Source organism: Octodon degus, unplaced genomic scaffold, assembly GCF_000260255.1.
Source record: "Octodon degus isolate 3935 unplaced genomic scaffold, OctDeg1.0 scaffold00110, whole genome shotgun sequence".
Classification (NCBI taxonomy): domain Eukaryota; kingdom Metazoa; phylum Chordata; class Mammalia; order Rodentia; family Octodontidae; genus Octodon; species Octodon degus.
The window spans coordinates 7,024,574-7,046,151 of record NW_004524686.1 but is presented as its reverse complement, the minus strand read 5'-3'; the positions used below and the strand labels follow the sequence as shown (position 1 = coordinate 7,046,151).

At 38.5% G+C, this 21,578-nt stretch overlaps 1 pseudogene; it reads left to right on the top strand.

The window, feature by feature from the left end:
• The window catches only part of LOC101586417, a 29,338-nt pseudogene that overhangs the window by 5,754 nt on the left and 2,006 nt on the right, over positions 1–21,578 (top strand).

Below are 21,578 nucleotides of genomic sequence, written 5' to 3'. Positions count from 1 at the left end.
GGAAGGGGAAGGGGAAGGGGAAGACAAAGAAGAAGAAGGAGCAGAAGGAGCAGAAGCAGCAGCAGAATAAAAGTCAGGTTGGGAAGATAACTCAGTGATCTAATCACCTGTCTGTCAAGTACAAGGACCCAAGTACGATCCCCTGTACCTCATGCTGTCCCATTTCATTCTGGGTGTGCCATGCCGGCACTAAAACTAGTCACGGTGGTGCATGTCTGCAATCCTAGTACTGGCAAGGATGAGATAGGAGGATCACTATGGTTCTGAACTACATAATGAGACCCTGTGCCAAATAAAGAAAGAAATTAATTAATTAAAATTTAAAAAGAAGAAGTCATGGTACTTGTCTTCAAGGAAAACCACAGTTCTCCTTCCCTGGATACAGCCTTACTGACAGCTTTTTGTGATGGCCCAAGTTCTCCTGAGCTGCAGCAGTTAGGATCAAGGAATATGAGGTCACAGCATATGGCCATACATTTACAAAACTTAGCTGGAGCACTGGCAAGGTAGGGAGAAGCCACCTTCACTCATATGGAGCCTGATAGGACTGTTTTCACCACCCAAGCTTGCCAGGTGACGTCTGAGCTAGAAAGGCTCACGGGTCAAAAACTGAGTCTGAGATATTAGAAATGGCCTTACAATGCTATGTAGAAAACAAGGGATAAAGCCAGCAGTCTAAAACTCCAGGACTTTGACGTTCATGGTAAGATTGCATTGTTTAAATATGTAAAGGAGTTTCTCATGTGCCAAGAAGCATGCTATGCACAATAGCAAGTCTTCCCACCTCCACATGGGTGAAAACATGCACCTTGTTTCTTCCAATAGCTCTTAACAGTAAGAATTGGATTTAATTAGAGCTGATATCCTGAAGAAAAAGAAACTTCTTTGCTTCTTTTGGAATGTGCTACAGGAGTAGTTGTGTTCTTTCTCCCTACCTCCTAAAAAATTCTTATATTGAAAGGCTAATTTACAGTATGACATGATGGGACCATATTTGGAAACAGGGTCTTTGTAGATGTAATTAGTTAAGAAATGGTCACTAGGGAGATAAGATTTCATCTAATATGCCATTTTTATAAAAGGGGGAAATTAGAATCCTGACCCAGACAGTGCAAGGAAATAGAAGGTGGAAATGAACAACCACAATCCAGACAGACAGACAGAAAGAGAGAGACAGAGAAAGAGAGAGAGAGAGAGAGAGAAAGAGAGAGAGAGAGAGAGAGAGAGAGAGAGAGAGATCTATAAAGAGAGGCTTCTCTTAAAACACACAGAAAGAGCTAAGCTTGCCTGCCACCATGTTGGTGTTGAACTTCTAATGGACTTTAGGGTTTAATGTCATACTCACTTTCCGTCATATTTCCACCTAGTTTGTGATACTTTGTTATGTCAGCCCTAGAAAACTAGCATAATGTATCTCAGTGGGCAGGTGTGGGAGAGAAGAAACAGTTGAAAGAGAGTTGAGTGGAGAGAGAATTCATTCCAGATCTATGCACTGTACACCTTTGGTATGGCCCACACTAGGCAAAGGCTCATGGAGGTTATAAAATAGGCCTTTTATTCCTAGCACAATGATATGTGGTAGTCAGGGATGATACATTCACTATTGAGAAATGGAGGAAATACTGTTAAAATACCTATAGAGTGCACATGATGAGAAACATCTCTTTCTGCCAAGAGGAGAATATTCAAGAAGACTAAAAGTGCACCAGTTAAGGTATGTCTTAAAGAACAGATAAAATTGGAACACTCTGAAAGAAGAGGAAATACTCAATGGAAGAAACCGTACAAGCAGTGGCAAGGCAGTGACATGACAAGGGACTTCTAGTGGGAAAAATGAGTAGATCTTTACATCAGAATCTAAAGTGGCTGCGAGGAAACCTGAGGAGGAAAAGCCTAAAAAGTGTACAAGAAGCCAGTTAAAAAGCAGTTGTAGGAGACTAGAGGTAAAAAATGGTGGTGACTTAAAGTGGGATAGAGATTGGTAGAAGGTTGGAGGCAGGAAAAGTGTCTCAGAATGACCTGAGTGATGCTTTTCCCCAGGGTCAGGGCTGTAATGAACACAGCACTTGAAAGTCACCTGATTTAGATTAGTAGAATTTAGATGAGCCATCCTGTGCATACTCTGTGCCAGGCCAGTACCTGTGCCTAACCAGATCTACAGACCCCATGGTGCACAATGTCATGCTCACTGCCTTGTGAAATGTGAGGGGGAATGGGGACACTATCAGCTAAGTGTATGTTTGTTTCATTCAACTTTGAGAAATGTTAAGGAAGAAATATATGGGCTTCGGAGGAAGTGGAGAAGGAGGAGGAGAAAAGGAAAGGTCATCCTAGTCTGAGCATTCTTAAAAATAAAGCTTATAAATTGAAGGTAAAGACAGTTGTTGGTGGAGGGGTTGGGGTAGAAGCTTCTCAGGTAAAAGAAAGACTCCAAATTGGGGAAAATACTTCGAAAAATAGGTAAATGTGGTTGGAAGCTAGAGAGAGCACAGCCTGAGATAAAGTTAGAGAGACAGAAATGGAAGAGATTACACATAGGTGAATGGGTCAGAGTAAGTAAGGAGCAAGGACTTCAGCTAGAAAAAAGTGGGAAACAAAGTGTTCTAAGCCTGAGGTTGACATGTTCAGATTGGAATTTTTGAAATGTCTCACTGGCAACATCATGAATACTTGACTGATGGAGATAAGAATAGAAGCATGGGCCTAAGTAGCTGCATATGACAGAGTAGCAGGTAAAAGCCAACAGTAGCCTGGAATAGAGTGATACAATGAAGATGGAAAGTAGTAGACAGATTGCACACAAATGTAGGAAAAACAGAAATGACAGAATTAGGTGCCTAATTGGAAACACGAGTGAAGGAATAGGAAGAGACAGAGATGACCCCTCCAGCCTTCTGGTCACAGCAACACAATGGTGGAGCTTGGGCTGGGGGACTGAGATGAAGACAGAAAAGGAAATAGTTAATACATAAGAAGGCTGACATCAGAGAAGGACTTCAGTAAGGCATTCAGCAAGTGACTTAACCTACGTTCTTTTGGCAATAAGTCTTCTCTGTCCATCTCTGTCTCTTTCATCTTTCTGTCACAGAAAAGGACACATCAGACCATCAGTGAACATTAAAATGGTCTTATTTATTGTAATTAAACACAAGAAAAAACAACTCCTTCCTAAATCTTTCTACACACTGAAGTTCCTAATCAAAGCTATCTGTATACCTTTCCTTTATTGCTGTCAGTTTTTATATATAGAAAACATTTCAAAGTGCCAAATATAGTGTAAGTGCTGTAGTTCAGTCTTCCAGAAACTATATAATCCTTAGCTCAAAATAATTTAATCAAGGAAAGTGCCTTCAATAGCACTGAGATTCTCATCTGAGAGAATGAAATTTTCAAGGGAAGCAACAGACCTGCACTCTAGAAGCCTGGTATCAGCAATAGAACAGGTAGTGCTGGAGAAGTAGAAGCCAAGTTGGGGGTGATGTGGTAGGGAAGAAGGCAGCACTTTGGTGGGAAAATCCTTAGAGGAAGAGATGGGGCAAAATGCCTAGAAGAAAATAGCCAAGCTTGGGAGCTGATTGATAGCTTTCAGGCTGATCTCTGTTTAGGTGGAGGGTAAACGCAGAAAGATGCCAGTAGATTTCTAGTTTGAAAGCAACAGGAAATAGCTGAGCAGAGCTTCTTGGAGAGTATTAGTTAGATCTTTTGGTTGCTGATGACAGAAATAAACTTAAGCAGACATCCTCTGTCAGAATGACTGCCCTGTTAGGCTGGACTTAGGTTGGATAATCTAAGAAATCCAACTCTACCCTAAAAAGATCTCTTTTCCAATAATTACAAACCAAGTTCCAGAAGTGAGTCTCCATGGACTGGATTGAGTCACATGTCTAATCTCAAATTTCTGTGGCTTGCATCTGGATGTCTGCCCAAAGCCTCAAGCATACATACTGGGGCTTTTCAGGTTGGCTGGATCTAGAGGGTGTGAAAATGGGTTAAAAGTGTGTGATAACTACCTAATTGGTTAGCATTGCTCTGGGTGTTGAAAATGCGAAGGACATCTTTGTGCCTTGGAGCCCCCTGAATGTGGATTGACCTGCTTACAAATTGTGAGCCAAGTTAAACCTTTTCTCTTGTCATTTGGGAATTTAGGGTATTTTGTTTGAGCAGTGAGGAAGTAACTGGGAGCATCATTGTGGTCAGGCAGGAACTTGTTGGTAGGCCAGACCCAGGCCACATATCTACATTGAAGGGACAGATGAGAATATGATCACATAGCATCTAAATTGAAAGTGACTGTAATCAGAAGATAATGAACTGAAAGCTGAGTGGGCAGAGAAGAGTGATGCAGTGGAGGATAGACTGGAAAAGAACACACTTGAAAACCTTGCAGGGGAGAGAACCAAGACAGGAGACAAGGGAGCCGCACTGTGCTTGAAGGGGGGAGTTTTGGTGGATAACAGGGGTGTCTTGAATCCATTGCAGTGGCTGACAAGGATTTTTCTCTGTGATTTTGGGGCCAACATACAATTTTATAGGAATGATAAGAAAAATGCTGCTTTTCAGGATCAGTGAATATACAAATATCACAAGCTGGTCATATGTGGCAGATATACAAACCATAGGTGGCAGGAGTGAAACAAGTGTTTTTCACTCTTTTTTATTTTTTTAAATGTATTTAGTACACAGCATACAGGGTCTCACTACACTGAGAGGACTTGTAGTGGTTCTCCTGTGTTCAGCCTCCCAAGCGCTGGGATTACAGGTGCACACCACCACGCCGAGTCTCAATCACTGTCTCAAGGGCTGGGCCAGCATAGCACAGTAAGGATCATGCTTGTTCTTTGCTTGGTTCTGCTATCCAACCATGCTGATCCAATGTCCTTCATAATTCTTAGAGACTAGTAAATCTAGTGTAATTAATGCTGTAAAACAGAGGTCCTAGATCCGGGCACACTGCAAAAGGACTCCCTCACCACCACCACCCATCATCTGGCTCTCCTGATTATAAAGGAAGTCAGAGAAAGGATGTGACCAAGAAAGTATAAAACTATCAGTTTACTGGGGTCGCTGTATTTGAGCTCTTATTTTCTTAAATCTTTAAAATGCACAGAATAATAATATCCTTTTAAATTAAAGATGATCATAATAACGTTAGCACAGCAAACTATCTGGTTCCTGGTAGGACCTCAAAACTGGTAGTTCTAGCAAGGGTGGTGGCACATGCATGTAATCTCAACAATCAGGAGGCTGAGGCAGGAGAATCTCTGCAAGCTCAACGACAACCTGGGAAACAAAGTGAGTTCAAGGTCAGCCTGAACTGCATCTTGAGACCCTGTCCCAAGAAGACAAAAAATAAAGTAAAAACAAATTTAAAAATGGTAGCTCCTCATCTTCTCCTCCCTCTCATATGTGCCCCAAAGTGACATGGTAAGCAGCTTTGCCTTTTCCTGGAGGCATCTGTTCATTTATCAGCTCGCTCATAGCCTGAAATTCTGAGAATAGAGGCAAAGCATCCCATCGCTCTGGTACTCCCCATTCTTTGGAGTTCTCTAAAATTGCCTGATGCCTCGTTCCCTCTGACTTCGTGAAGGAAGAAGTAGTTACAGCTTGTGTTGCCAGCAATCTGTTCATCCTGTCTGTCCTACCTGAAATCGGAAAGATTCACATCTGTGACTGTTAAGAAGGAGACGGATTAGCAACTTGACTGAGATCTTCCCAAGCAATTAGTAAAGCACACTTCCAGATGTGCCTGGATGCTCATGAAGTTTTGACCTTCGGATCCGTATCTGGCCTCTTCCCCCTTCGTCTCTGGCACTGTTTCCCTCCAATTCTTGCCAAATGCCATGAGCTAAGCATCACTGCTCCATGATGCTCTTGTGCCATGATGCTTCTGCCATGGAGCCAGCTGACCACGGGCCAGCTCCCCTGAAACCATGAGCCAAAAGGAACCTCTCCACTTTAAATTGTGAGCATCAGGTATTTTGTCCAGCAGTGAGGACCCTGAATTCAAGTGAAAGTTAGAAATTATCTGATCTAATTCCGTCCCCCAGTTCACAAATAAGACAAAGACATTAAAGGGAGGAGGAGTTAGTACAATGTTCCACGATATCTAAGGAACAGAGTCACATATAGACATCAGGACTGAAAATTCGATGCTCTCTCTACTGCTACACAACTACTTGTAAACTTATTGTTGATTTTCACAAGGTATAATATAGTTCATTAGTTAAACCAACTTCTTTCAACATACTTCTACAAAAAGGGCTTACATGGGCCAGGGAGATGGCTCAGTGGAATATGCGCTTCCCTGGCAAGCGCAAGGGCCTGAGTTCAATCCCTGGTTCCGCAAAAAAAGAAAAAAAAAATGCTTGCAGAGATAAGGCAAAGAGTTTAAATGAGTACAAATCAAACAAAATAGTTGTCCTTCTGTTCACTCAATCAGAGATGATTACATGCTGTGGAAACTGAGAGGTAAGAGCGCTTCTGGGCTTGAACCATGACTTCATAGCAGACCTCAAAAGTAAGCTTTAACATAAATCTATGAATGAGAACAAGAAGAACAGCCAATGCAAAGTACTCACTGTGTACCAGATCCTTTTTGGTAATAAAACATTTCATCCAAACAAGGTTATACTAAATTTGTGTTTTAAGTACATGTTAAAATTGTATATATGTTAATATTTTAAAGAGAAAACAAGTGTTGTAACCCCACCTAAGTGTTATTTATTTTCTTAATCTATCATAAGCTTCAAACAGTGAAAGAATTCTGGGTCTATTGACTTTGGAAAGGCCCTGCCCCCACCTTCCATCCATCATTCACACTTCTATGCACGCATCCACCCATCCTTCATCAGTCATCCAACATGGCTGAGTTTCTCCTGTAGAGCAGGCCCTTTTGTTCATGCTAGTAATGCAGACATAATAAGGACACAGGACCAGCACCTGATTTGTTTATGATTTGATAGAAGAAGAATGAGTATTAAAACACAGTAAAACACTGTTGCCTAGTGGCCTAGAGGCGAGGAAAAGAAGGAATCTTGATTGTTTTAGAAAGAAGTCTTGAGAACAATTTTCCTAAGTTCCTAATTTGTCCTGGTTACTTTTTTCACTGCTAAGACAAAATACCCAACTCGCACAAGTTAAAAGAGAAAATGTTTATTGTAGCACACGAATTTTAGAGGTCTCAGTCTGCAGTCAGCTGGCTGCAAGGCAGGGTGACAGGGCAGAAGGGCATCACAGAGGAGAAACAGTCCATGGCAGGCAGAGGGCAGCAAAAGCAGCAAGCAACAAACAACCACACCAACCCTCTTTCTGTCTCTTATATTCTATCCAGGCTCCATACCTTTCGGGAGGGTATCACTCACACACAGAGGGGCAAACCATTATCCGTGCCCAACACTATGGCAAACCAATCAGTGGACTAATTTAGTAGTCATACATTCTTAATCTCGGTGTCACACACTTAATCTCAGCATCACATGCTCTAGATACAACTATCTCTGAAAAGTCCCACCGATGACAGCACGAGGCTTTGTTGGGACATTTGACACAAGCAGTAAATAGTGACATCTCAAGTGAGACTAGGAGAATAGAATTAGAAGGCATCGAGAAAGAATACTTTAGCTTCTGAAACCATAATACCCTTGAAAATTCTGCGGAAAATATTGTATCTATCTAGATAAATGCACACGTATAATTTTGTAAACATTTCACCTTTCCAGAGGTGAGTTCAAAATCAAATTCCATCACTTTCTAGCTCTGAGATGTTTTTACCTAATTGGTAAAATGGGAATAACAGTACCACTTGTCTTTCTTCTAAGGTAGTTGTAATGATCGAATGCAAAATTATTTATTAACCACTTAATAGACTTAGCAATCAATAAATCAAAGTTTTTTTCCCTTTTCCTAAGTAGAATTTAATTTTCAAACTCAATGAAATGGCAATGTAGTCAAGAGAGTAAATTGATTTTTTTTTGTTTCATATTGAGTCTATTGTTTTCCTCCTCCTCTAGGACACTGATTAGGCTGTCTGGCCTCATTTCCCAGTGGCTTTTTATGGCTAAACCCTCAGATTACTGAGTACCCCCTAAGGTACACGAAGAGATCTGAATCCTGATCATAGCAAAGAACAGTTCTTTCCCTTGTGGAAATCTCTTTCTCCTCTGAAAAACTTTAACACCTGCTCTTGTTGGATTCTTAGCCATATAGCAATCCTTAACTCTAACAGAGCAGTAGTATGGGCTGGAGATGCTGTGTCAAATTATGAGGAAAATGCTAGACCTCCCCACCGACTTTTTTTTTAATTTTTTTATTTATTTATGTGTGTGTGTGTGTGTGTGTGTGTGTGGCCAGCTCAGCCCACCAGGGGGGGGGGCTGGCTGGCATGTGGTGCTGGGGGATCGAGCCGTGGTCCCTGTGCTCTGCCAAGCTTGTTCTAAGTAGGTGCTTTAGACCACTGAGCCATCTCACCAGCCCTTCCCCACCGACTTTTAGTTTACCTTCAAATGTCTGGATTACCTTCAAAAACTTCCATAACAGAGTGAAAAAAAAAAAAACAATGCTATAAACTAAGTGATATCCTCAGTGATTCAGCTCTTTTAGCTTTTAGTAATTGTCAGCCCCTGGCATCCATGGCTTACTGATGTGGTATTCCAATCTCTGAAGCCCTCCTTACATCCCCTTTTCTATGTCCCTCTCACTGTCAGATCTCCCTCTCTTTTTTATCAGAGTAATTATCATGAGATTTAGGGCACATTCGGGTAATCCAAGATGATCTCATCTCTGGATCCTTAATGTAATTATATCTTCAAAGAGAAATTTTAAAAATTAGGTCACATTCACAGGACCTAGAGATTATGACATGGACATATTTTTTGGGGCTCCACTGGTCAGAAATGAAACTTCATTTCTTTAAAACTTTACTTATATCTGAGGCTTCTTACTTTTACTGAAAACAGAAAATTTAACCTTACCAATTCAAAGTAAGTTGTCATTTGTGGATTTTTCAGAGTGTTTTAAGAAAATACATAGAAAATCCAACATATTTCCCCACTCGTATCTTCTTTCTTTGTTCATTCTGAGGGATTTGTATAGGGTCCAGATATCTGGAATCTACACCCTGCCCTTAACCAGTTTGAATTGTAAGCTGATATCTACTGCCCATGTAATTTATCCTGTCTGTTCTTTGTTATGTTGGTGCCTCCACTACTGAAAGACCCAGTTGTCCTCTGCTCTTTATTCTCCTGAATGCTTTAAAATAGTTTTGCTTCCTTTTCTCTGGCTAGAAAGCCTCCCCCAAGCCCACTGGCCTACTTCTTACCACCATCTCAGAGTCACAGGTGCCAGGACGATGTGTCTGGCAGTGTCTTTTTATTCATTCCATGCTACCATTGGTGTTGGTAAGATATTGTGGAGTGGAAGTCACATTTCTCTACTGGCCCTGAAGATCTTCTGATCAAGGGATACCTTTAGACTCAGAAAGCCAAGAAATAACCTGAGTATCCAGGTGGGAAAAGCAGATAGTAGCAGCCTGTTTAGTCTGACTCTGTTGTAAGCAAAAAGAATCTGAGTCATATCCTGACAATCTAAGCAAAAAATTATCACATATGGATCTGAGGTCAGACTTCCAGCCACCTGATGTTTATGGAGATTTCAACCTTCCAGAATCTATAGCAGGAGAAGGAAATGGTCTGCAAGTTAGCATATCTGGGGATCTCATCAATGCTGTGTAACATCCAAAGGCCCGTAGAGCTTTCCTATTTTCCCCACTATCAATTACGGTTATTTCTATTATTACCATTCTTTAATGCTTATAAATTAACTCAGGTCAGTTGTGTTCACATTTTAAAGAAAGTGTTTTCCTGTAAGGTAGAAGTTGATGTACAATAATCTTTATATAGTCTCTCGGGAGGCTTGATTATTGATTCCCTCAAGGAATCTCATTATCAAATGTTTTAGCAGTCACTTTTAACAGTTTAACAGAGTGCTGTATGTAGTCATCCCCCTTAGTTTAAAACTATGTTCCTATTTAAAATAATGATCTATTTCATCTTAGAACAACAGAAAAAGCTTTTAAATCAAATACATAGATACCTCAGTAAAAGAACACTTTTATTTGATATGGAAATAGTAATGCTGGACACCTATAACAACAGCTGAAAAAGTGTATGTACAAAATTCTCCTGACAGCAATCTGGCTAGGTACACAAAATAGTCTTTAAAAAACAATGCAATACCATTCATTCATAAAGAAGGAGAAACTTGAGGCATTTATAGCTAAGTGGTGGACCTTGAGACCATAACTTTAAGTGAAATAAATCGGACACACATGTATAAATATCACACTGTCTCTCTGGTATGTGGAAAACTGAAAGTGGAAGTAAGAACTAAATTGTGTAAAACTTAGAGTGAAATAGGAACATATTGTTCAAAAAGAAAAAGCGGAATTAGGGAGAAGAGACAAAAAAGAAGGAAGGCAAAAGAAAAAAGTGAAAAAGAGGATAAAATGGAAACAAAGCTTTATAAAGAAAAGGATAGAGAGAGCACCAGCTTGGCAAGTGCAAAGTCCTGAGTATGATTCCTAGTACAAGAAGAGAGAAAGAGAGGAGAGAGAGAGAGAGAGAGAGAGAGAGAGAGAGAGAGAGAGAGAGAAGGAGGGATTGAAAGGGACAGAAGGGAAGTGGAAAAAAGAGGAATCAACATGGATTATATACAGATACAAATTCCTTATGATGAATATGATCATTGTGTATATCTAAATTATACTGATAAACTTAATAAAAACATGCTTATGCATATTCTTTACTTCAAAAGAATTTCTTTGAATTTTTATGGTATGCAATAGTTAAAGATGTATGTGCTTCTGCTTGAGATGTAAAAAGATGCAAAAGACTGTTATGCCTACTCTAAGAGTGAGGAAAAGATGGAAAGTTTATAAAAGTGTAACATTGCTTGAGCCTACCAGAAATCAAAACACACAAGGCAACAAAGCAAAACGAGTTCCAGAGCGACCAATCCCTAGAAAGAGTGCTATAGATGATTTGTTTCATCTTTGGCAGAAAGAAAGGGAATATGAGGGTTACTACACATGGCCACTTGTGGGTACACACATCAGCACAGAATAGCTAAGGACACAGCAGTATGCAGTAGCTAAGAACCCCAAATGTAAGGAGAGCTCACACTCGCCTCCATAGATGGTCACTGGGTACACCCAAAAAAGACTGGAAGATGAGAAGAGGACAAGGGTAACAATCTTTTTGTTGTTGTTTCTAGCTACCAGGAAAAAATACATTGCTTTGGGAATAGAGGTTGAAACAAAAACTGTGTGTCTCTGAGAGACAGCTAGGACTCTAGCTCAGGTTCAAGATGCGACAGTTTATCAAGCAGAATTCAGACATCACCTAAGAAAGGGGAAGGGAAATGCTACACTAAATCATCTACCAAACTAGGCAGAGTTCTAGTGTCATGGGCAAGAGGAGGTATGAACACTGAGTAGGCTCTTTCCTTGACTTCCAGGTGCATAGGACCTGCCTAGAGGGCAGGCTGGGTCAGGGCCCACTCAGAAAATGCCTCCTATCCCACAGCATGAGCCTTGTATCGAATGGCATGGAACAACAGTTTAATGCACATTCAGTGAATATACTATGTGTAATATAAATACAGAAGGACCGGTGGAAGGTGAAGGCAGTGATGAAAATCTAAAAGTCATCAGCAGCCTGGTCTCATTCAAGACATAAAATAATAGCAACAAATACAAGAATTTGAACCCATGCCATAGGTAAGGCAAAGAGCAACAATCAGATCTAAACTTCATTCAATTCCTGGCTAAAGTGACTCAACCACTACCATTAATGGCCTGACAAAAGAAGGACACTACTGCCAGGCTAAACATTATTTTGTCTGTAGTTAATGTTGTTTAGCCATAGTTTTTAGCACCCAATAAAAAATTACAAGAATTTCTAATGTCGCTGTAATAATGAACCTGTTAAGAAATAAATCACAAAGAAATCCCATTCATGGTAGCTTTAAAAAATTAAATATCTAAGAACCAACCTAACCAAGGAGGTGAAAGAGCTGTATAATGAAAACTACGTTACTCTGAGGAAAGAAATTCAAGAGGACTCTAGAAAAAGGAAAGACACCCTGTTTCAAAATGGTTATATTACCAAAAATGGCATATAGATGTAATATAATTCCAGTCAAAATACCAACAGTATTCCTCATAGAACAAGAAAATAAATTGTTAAATTTATACGAAAAGGGGGCCCAGACCTAGCTCAGTTCTTTAAGTGGCTGCTTCCACAATGCTGGCAGCCTCAGTTTGCTGTAGTTCAATCCCCACAACACTCCAGCCATGCAAAAGTGCCCTGAAGGCATTCAAGGAGAAAAAAAATTCCTTATATGGGGTATACAGATGAATGTCCATTTTGTATCTGTGTATTCAAAGTGGTTAGGATAGATATATAGTTACATTCTGTTAATGAATAGAATGATTTGTTCTAATGGTGTTTGTAAGTAGGATCACAAGTCCACATCTTGTACAGCAATTAACCACTAAGAAGAATATATGCAGTGTATTATTTGTTGAAAAATAAAAAAAATAAATAAATAAAAAATAAAAAATTTATACGAAAAGAAAAGAGCCAAAGCAGTCTTAGGTAAAAGGAATGAAGCTAAGGGACAGTACAATCCTAGATTTCAAATTATATTACAAAGCTAACAATAATAAAAGTAGCATGATCTGGGCACAAAAACAGGCATGTAAACTAATGGGGTAGAAGAAAAAGACACAGTCCCATGAACCTTTATCCATCTGATCTTTGGCACTGGGGCTAAAAACAATTGCTGGAGAAAAAGAAAGCCTCTTTAACAGAGGTGCTCTGAAAACTGGTTTTCCACATGCAAAAGAATTTTCCTCTCTCATGCTGTACTAATATCAGATCAAATGGATAAAAGACCTCCAAATAAAATATAAATTCAAATATTCAAATAGAAATTTGAGTCTTCTGGACGAATCAACAAATGGCATAATATCAGATTAAAAAGCCTCTGACACCCAAAAGAGTGAAGGGACATCCTACAGAAGCAGAAAACTATTTGCCATCTACTCCTCTGATTAAGGACTAAGATTTAGAATATACAAAGAACCTCACATCCAAAAATGACACCTTCCCCGCAAAAAGGATCCAGTCAATAATGGGCAACTGACATTGACATTTCTCAAAATGAGAAGTACATGTGACCAACATGAAAAAAATCTTTAGTACTTTGGTTTAGGAAAATCAAAGTTAAAACAATACTGAGATTCTATTTTCCCAGAGTAAGAGTGGCTGTCCTTCAAGGTTTCAAAAAATTCTAGCCAATGCATGGGGAAAAAAATCTTGCTGTGTTGGGGGCCAAAATATACACTAGTTCCATCATTCTGAAAATCCGTATTAAAATTCTTTTAAAAACTACAACTAGAAATTCCATCTGGCCAGGGCATATTTTCCTACTGGCTATCTTCATGAAAGAATTAAAATCATGTTACAGGGATACACGCAACCCATGTGTGCAGAAGCAAAATTCACAGTAGCTATATTATGAAAACTGTTTAGGTGTCCATCAACAGATGAATGGATAAAGAAAATGCAGTATATATGTGCAGTGGAATACTATTCTGCCATGAAGAAACATAAGGTTGACCTATGTGTAGGAAAATAGATCCACCTTGGGCTGGAGAGATAGCTCAGTAGTCTAAGTACCTACCTGGCAAATGCAGGGACCCTAGTTCAATTCTCAGTAAAGCATGCTGTTCCAGCCCCTGAAAGCAGGTGTGGTAGCACATGCCTATAATTGAAGCCCTGGGGAGGCTGAGACAGGAGGATCACTATGAGTTGGAGCTGTATTGTGAGACCCTTTATCAGAAAACTAACTAACTAACTAAATAAATCCGCCTTGAGTCCACAACATTAAGTGAAAAAGTCAGACATAGCAGTTAAGCATCTTGCAGTTTCTCTGATATGAGAAAGCCAAAGCACAAATGAAGAGCATACAAAAAGAGAATGGGCAGGAAATAGGGAGACAGATCATGCAAATTGAGAAGGAGATCTGGAAGAAAGGGGAAAGAGAATGGTAGAAGAAGAAAGAGGATCAAAGTGACTGAGATACGATATGCAGGTACTAACTTCCCCAAACAGTGTAGGCATACATCACAAAACTATATTACTAAAAAGGAAACACCATAAAGGAAGTTTAGCATTGTAAAGTGGTAAGTATGTAGAGAAACAGATTGAAAAGTAGTGCATTTATTGGGAATTTTAGACAGGGACATTAAAATAACTATTAGTATGTTTGGGGCAGAGAAGTATGATACTAGGTGGAAATATGGATGAATGCACATAAAATTAAGAGGGCTGGAAATGGTAAAAATTAAGGTAGACCTAAAATATGTTATTTTTCACCTTTTGGTTGCTTTAAAAGTAATTGGTAAGTTCATGTCCTAAAAAACTGACATCACATTCCATGCTGTCTGCCCTGAATGCAATTGTGAAGCCTTGACTGCACATGAGAAACCTCACTTCAGGATTCTGAAAAGCAGACAGTAGCATATAGATTCAAGCAGTATACCATAATTCAAAGTGTCCCCAAATAATTAGTGAGTTTACTATTTTATACCCCTCTTCCATCCCTCAGCCTAGATTTCAGAGCCTGAAACCCAGATGGAGGAATTAGCATAAACAGAAAAGACTTCCCATTCAAACTCCCATTTGTTGCTCTAGAAAAGGAAACTAACTTCCTGATGCTCAGATGAAATGGGAAAAACTGACATTTAAAACTTTTCTATATTCTCTCATATTCCAGCCTCAAAGAAATTCTGTATCCATAGCAGAGCAGCAGCAAAAGCAGCAACAGGGATTGTCAGGCACCAAATCTCTCAAGGAAGGGAACTTACCTCAAATCAGAGGAGCTCTGGTTCTAAAGGAGGGATTCAACTTACCTTGGCATTTTTCTTCAACTTCCCACAACTTGGTGACAAATGTGCACTCAGTCCTGAGAAGTACATAGCAGCATAGAGTAAATATAGCCTCAGGTACTAAGTACCAAACCAGAGGACTTAGAGTATTTGTGGTTTACCAGATGCGCACACGGGGGGGGGGGGAGGATGGAGACAGATAGAGATAGAGACACAGACAGAGAGATAGACACAGAGAGAAAATATATATCAGGACACAAATCCATAGGGCTGTTCACTATGTCATGTATATGTGTGACTCGGACACTAAAAAGCCTGAGGGAGACTTGAACATCATTATAGTAGCTTGTCACTCAGGTCCCAACCTGGCCACTGGGTGGTACACACTTGGGATAGATCTCAACTGCATTTAAGAGGCTTTGAAAATAGAACAAAAGTTGAAACCACAAACAATAAAAGATTTGAGCTTGTGGCTTGAACCTGACAGAGTTGACTGATTATGCAAACTAAAATATCAATATTCTTCATAAACAAGACGTATAGTTTCATAATATAATATTTTAAATGCCCAGGGCTACAATCCCAAACTACTCAGCATACAAAGAATGAAGAAATAGTAAGTTTGCATAGGAAAACTATAATCTTCTGAAACTAATGCCATGGTAATACAAATGTTAGAATAATATGACAAAGTAAGTTTTAAAAATCATCTAACAATACCAAATGTTGGCATTACTGCGGTAGAAAAGGAACTCTTCTTCATTACTGACAGGTTTGCAAATTAGTACATTATGGAAATCAGTATAGAGATCTTCAAAGAATGGAAATTAGAAACGGTATATGATGCAGCTCTGTCTCTGCTGGGTATCTTCCCCAGAGAGCTTAAGTCATCATATTCCAATGATACAAGCATCCCGGTGTTTGTAGCAGCACAACTCATGATAGGTAAATGCTAGAAGCAAGCTGTACACCCACCAGCAGATGACTAGATAAAGAAAACGTGATGCCTACTTACACTGGAATACTACTCAGCTATAAAGTATGATAAATTTTAGGCATTTGTAAAAAACTGGTTGCTATTCAAAAATATAACATTGACTGAAATAAACCAGACACACAAACTTAGGTACAGTATGGTATTTCTCATTTGAGTAGGCAAAGTACAAAGAAAGAAAATGATGCAGGAAGAATAGAAGAGGACAAGGAGATGAGTCTCTTACCATAGGGCATTGAATGTGGAAGGGGAAGAGGACTAAAGATGAGCTTCATACAGGAACCTGATAGCTCCTCCAATTAATGCAAACACTGTACACTGTAACATGAGCTAAGGCCAGTCATATTAACAAGAATGAAAAGTGGGATAAGGAAGCTGGAGAAAGAAGGAGGGAAAGGCAGGGAAGCGGAAGGGCCTTTAAAAAAGAAGGAAACATGCCATAATATGTACATGTAACAACTCCCCAAGATGACTGTAAACTACATGAACTGCAAACATGGACAAAAAATATACACAATTATTTGTTTAAGTAAGTGTCTGTGGAAGACTACAAAAGTAAGAATGGATGACAGAAAGGTATGAACCTCAGCAAAATCTATCTATCTATCTATCTATCTATCTATCTATCTATCTATCTATCTTCTATCTATAGGTCATTAGATGTATGCATGCATGTGTGCCAAATATAAAACTTAGAATTAAGAAATACAATGAACCAAATTGAAGGACTCAGTATCAGAATGGAAATGATAGAAAAAGTAACCATGAGCTTGAAAACACACCAATAGAAATGACCCAAAATGAAAAAAAGGGAGAAGGGGATGGGATTCAAACATAGAGCATCACTGGGACGGAAACAGCCAAAAGACCCAGAAGTTATGTCACTGAAGCTCAAGAAGGAGAAAGGTACAAGTTGAAAAAAATATTGGATTAATTTATGGTTGAAAATTCCCAAATTATGAAAGACGAAAAGCATAGTTTCAGGTATCTCAGTAATCCCATGAAAGATGACCCAAAAGAAATCCATGGTCATAATAATCACTAAAATCTGAAAACATGAAAACATTTTAAATTAAACAGGATCACCTTTAAGGAATGACAAGAATGACTGGATTTCTCATAACCAACTATGAATATCAGAAGAAAGGACCACAACATGTTAAAGAGCTGGACAAAAACCCTATCAAGCCAGAATCTATACCTGAATTGAGTATCCTTCAAGAACAAAAGTAGTATGAAGACATTCTTAGATGAAGGAAAACTAACAGTAGTCTACAGATCAGGTCTAAATGTACTGCTAAAGAGAGCTCTTCAAAGACAAGGGAAATGATATCCAAAGGAAACCTGGCAAACTAGAAATAAAGAAAAAAAACAACAGATATAGTACATATTTGGCTAAATGTAACAGACCAATCCTCATCTTGAGTTCTTTAACATGTGTTTGATGATTGAAACAAAATTCTATAATATTAACCAGTTAGGTTTTCTGAGGATGTAAAGCAAAAACCCAAACAGAGTGGAAACCTTTGTAGTGGGAAGGTTTCTACATTTCAATTAATGTGATCAAATATTTATCCTAGTTATTGCATGGAAAATTAATTATGACATAATTACTACATATAATAATGCCAATAAGCTTTCTCTAAAATAATAGAGAAATATACTCAAACAAAGAATAAGTAATTCAAATAATCCCCCAAAGAAGCAAGAAAAGGTGCAAAAGAGCAAACAAATAATAGCAGAAATTACACAATGAAATGCTATACATGAATCTAATCATAGCTGTATGCTATTTATTATGAATAGTCTAAACACACTAATACAGGAGCAGAATGACTCAGAATGTCTTTAATTCCTTTCATCAGCATTGTGGACTTTTGAATTTACCACACCTGTACATGTTTTATAAAATGTATACCTAGATATTTCATTTGTTGGAGTAATTGTAAATGTCATCATATATTTAACTTCTATTTTTGTATTTTTATTGGTTTTGTATGAAATGCAATTAATTTTCATGAGTCTCTCTTGAAGTAAATGATAAAGATAAAAGATGAAATGAATGGTTTAACCTCAGTTTAAGCTAGGAGTATGAGGTTGGTTCAAATTTCAAATCTGATACGATACTGGTAAGAAACATTAGGATCCTAGTCTATTTCTTCTTTTTCTAGTCTAAGGCAGGTTACTTCCCTAGTGTTTTATTAACAATTCCCTGCCCAATGCTTATCATTTCTGTGTCTTACTGTTTATTGACAGCAAGAAGGGTGGTGAGGTGTGGTGGAGAACAAGCCTTCTATTCCTCTAAGAAAGAGATGAAGTAAATGGGTAAGTGTGAAGTAGTGAATTAGCCGAGAGTATAGAGTTCACACTGTGCTCTGTACCATGACAAGCTGTCTGGTGAGGTCTAAGGAGAGCTACCTAGGGTATTGGAAAATGTCTTCATTGGGATAAGAGGAAACACTTGTGACAGAATGCTCTGATCTCAAGGCTAAAGAAATTCTTTTTTTTTTTTTTAACAATTGTCATTTTATTTTTATTGAGAAATAAATATGAATGAGAACAGTTTCACAGCTGATTAATAGGACATTTTTGATAATCAATACATTGTACATTGTTATCTTCTTTGTGGTTATCCATAGTACAAGAAGCAGACAGGATATTCTATCCAAACATTGTTTTCTTTTTCTCTCTAGAATTTTATTTTATTTTTTTTTCTTTTCAAAGTTTTATTGATAAACATATAGCAATGAGACAGTTTCAAATCAAATAGAAAGTACAGTTTCAACAAATAACACACTGCATATATTCTTCTTAGTGGTTAATTGCTGTACAAGATGCAGACTTGTGATCCCACTTACAAACACCATTAGAACAAATCATTCTATTCATTAAGAGAATGCAACTATATATCTATCCCAACCACTTTGAATACACAGATACAAAATGGTCATTCATAGTTATATCCCAATTTTTTAAGTTCCGATGTTGAATATTATAGGTGTGTAAACTCAGCAAAATATTCTAAAAGAGTCCAGTAGCCCATAATAGCATTGGGTCTTCTGTTTAACTGGCAATGTCAGAAATTATTGACCTGAGTTCCCCACAGCTCAACACAACATCATGGCTTTACTTCCTATATTTCGTCTTCATACTTTTCTACTGGATGGTTAAGACCAAGGTAAAGCAGGACCTGTGCAACAAGAGTTGTAGCTTTTTGGTCAGAGAAGGTCAGTGAAATGCCCTCAGGATTTATTCTGAGATCCTGTACCTCAGATTGTAGAACCTTTGTCAGTGTCAGCCATGTGGATGAGTCACGGCCAATGCTTGGCCAATGTGCTGGGGGGCAGGGAAGATGGCTCAGTAGAATAAGCGCTTCCCTGGTAAGTGCATGAGCCTGTGTTCAATACCCGGTTCCGCAAAAAAAATAAAGAAATTCTTTTGAACTGTTTAGTGTGTGTGACTCAGTATAGGTAATAACATAAATTTATTTCAAAACTTCTTCTTTGGAATAATGTGTAACAGTTGACCATAGAGTAATTTGCTAAGTAAAAAATATATTGTGTATATCGCAGGGAAAATATATTTCTTAATTAAGACCACACAGAGGAAACTAGATAAATGACTTTAAATGAAACAACACTTATTACTGACTGTGATGGTGCACTCCTGTAATCCCAGAACTCAGGAGGCTGAGGCAGAAGATCACTGGGAATTGAAGCCCAGTCCAGGCTAGAAAATGAGTGAGCTCAAGGCCAGCCTGAACAGCATAGTAAAATCTTGTCTCATAAAGACAAATCAAAGCACAACAAAACAAAAAGAAAGAACACTTCTACTTATCTTTATGACACATTTCAAGGAAATTAAGTTATATCATTTCACCATTAGCTTAAGAAATATTAAAATTCGACTTCTTTAAAACAAAATAAGAAATAATAGATTAATCATATAAAAATTAATTATCTCACTAGATGTACCAAGATCATTCATAAGATTCAACAGTCATTGATATTCAAAAATATCTGGAAACAAGAAGAGCAGAGAAATTCTAAAAACTGGCAAAGAGCATCTACAAAAACTATAATCAGCAGATCTCCTTCAGAAAAATTTCTATGACATACTAAATGATCAAAAGCTTAATGTTTCCTCTACAATCAAGAATAATCACTGAACCCGAACCGGGGAGCAGGGCTCCAAGTTCACACTAAAGTAATCATTCTGGATCAGGAGTTTTCAGATGCCTCACGTGTTGTCAACTGAGGTGTGTTTGGACTATGTGCTTCTCAGATGGATTAAGTGTTAGCAATGGATGAGTTCAAGTACATTGGGTGGTTGCAGCTTGTTCAAGACCATCCCTTCCTCAGTCCTCAGGAGAAGCAATGTGTGGACTGTAATACCACAGAGTTCCTCTGGGCCCACCTCAGCTGTCCCCACATCACCTATGGATGCTATACTGAAGAGCATACACTCAAACACTTTCCCCAAAGCAGTCCTTCTGTTGTGTGGAAGTGAATGAGATGTGCATTTTCTGCTATCTCTGTGAGGATTATATCCCAAATGACAATGCAGCTGGAGACAGGAAGTTACTATGAAGCACATTAAATGCAATCAAAAGTCAAAATCATGTAGCATTGTAGGAAGGGTTTTAGGACCTGTTATACAAGTGATGATTGTTTTTACATGATGACACCCAGTCTCCACTTTAGAATAAATATCAGATGCATATTGCTCTTTGGCACATGAAGATGTTCATGGGGAAAATATTTTGGACTCTGAATATTCACCCATTGGAAGAAAAAAGCAAAAGGAAAATTTCAGGAAAAACAGTAGCAAAAAGAGAAGTGAAAACAAGATAGCAAGGATGGTTAGATTATAAAGAGAAAGCAGAATTAGAAAATACACCTTCCAAGCATGAACCTACTATTACAAATTGCCGTCTTCCGTGCAGTCGCTTAGCTCACAGGTGTCTGTATATATAGTCAGTCAGGGTGAGAATCATTCCAATTAACTGCTTGATTTAAAAATCTTCTGAAGATTCTCAAGATCATTGCCTTACCCATCTTCTACATATAACTGTATGGCTTGCCTCTGTCATGTTTCCTAGCTCTTCTCCTTGCTCTCTCTTCATAGTCTAGTCCTCAAGCTCTTGCTTTCCTTTTAGTTGTATTATACCTTTCTATTTTTATTTTTTCTTTTGAGTTCTTACACAAGGGAAACTATATGATATTTACATATGTATATCTGGTTTATTTCACTTATGAGCATATCTTCAAGTGGCATCCAGTTAAATACAAAGGCTTCGAGTTTATCATTCTTTATAGCTGAGTAATATTCCATTGTATAAAATTAGCACATCTTTTTCATCCATTCCTCAGGTGATGGGCATCTTGGTTGTTTCCAAGATTTGGCTATCACAAATTGCCAAATAAACATAGGCTATAAACATAAGCACATATATATCACTATGATATGATGTGTTCAGATCCTCCGGGAAAATTTTTGGGAGAGAAATAGCTGGATTAAATGGGATTCCAGTCCAAGTTTTCACAGAGAGCGCATTGGCCAAGCAATGGCCGTGACTCATCCACATGGCTGACACTGACAAAGGTTCTACAATCTGAGGTACAGGATCTCAGG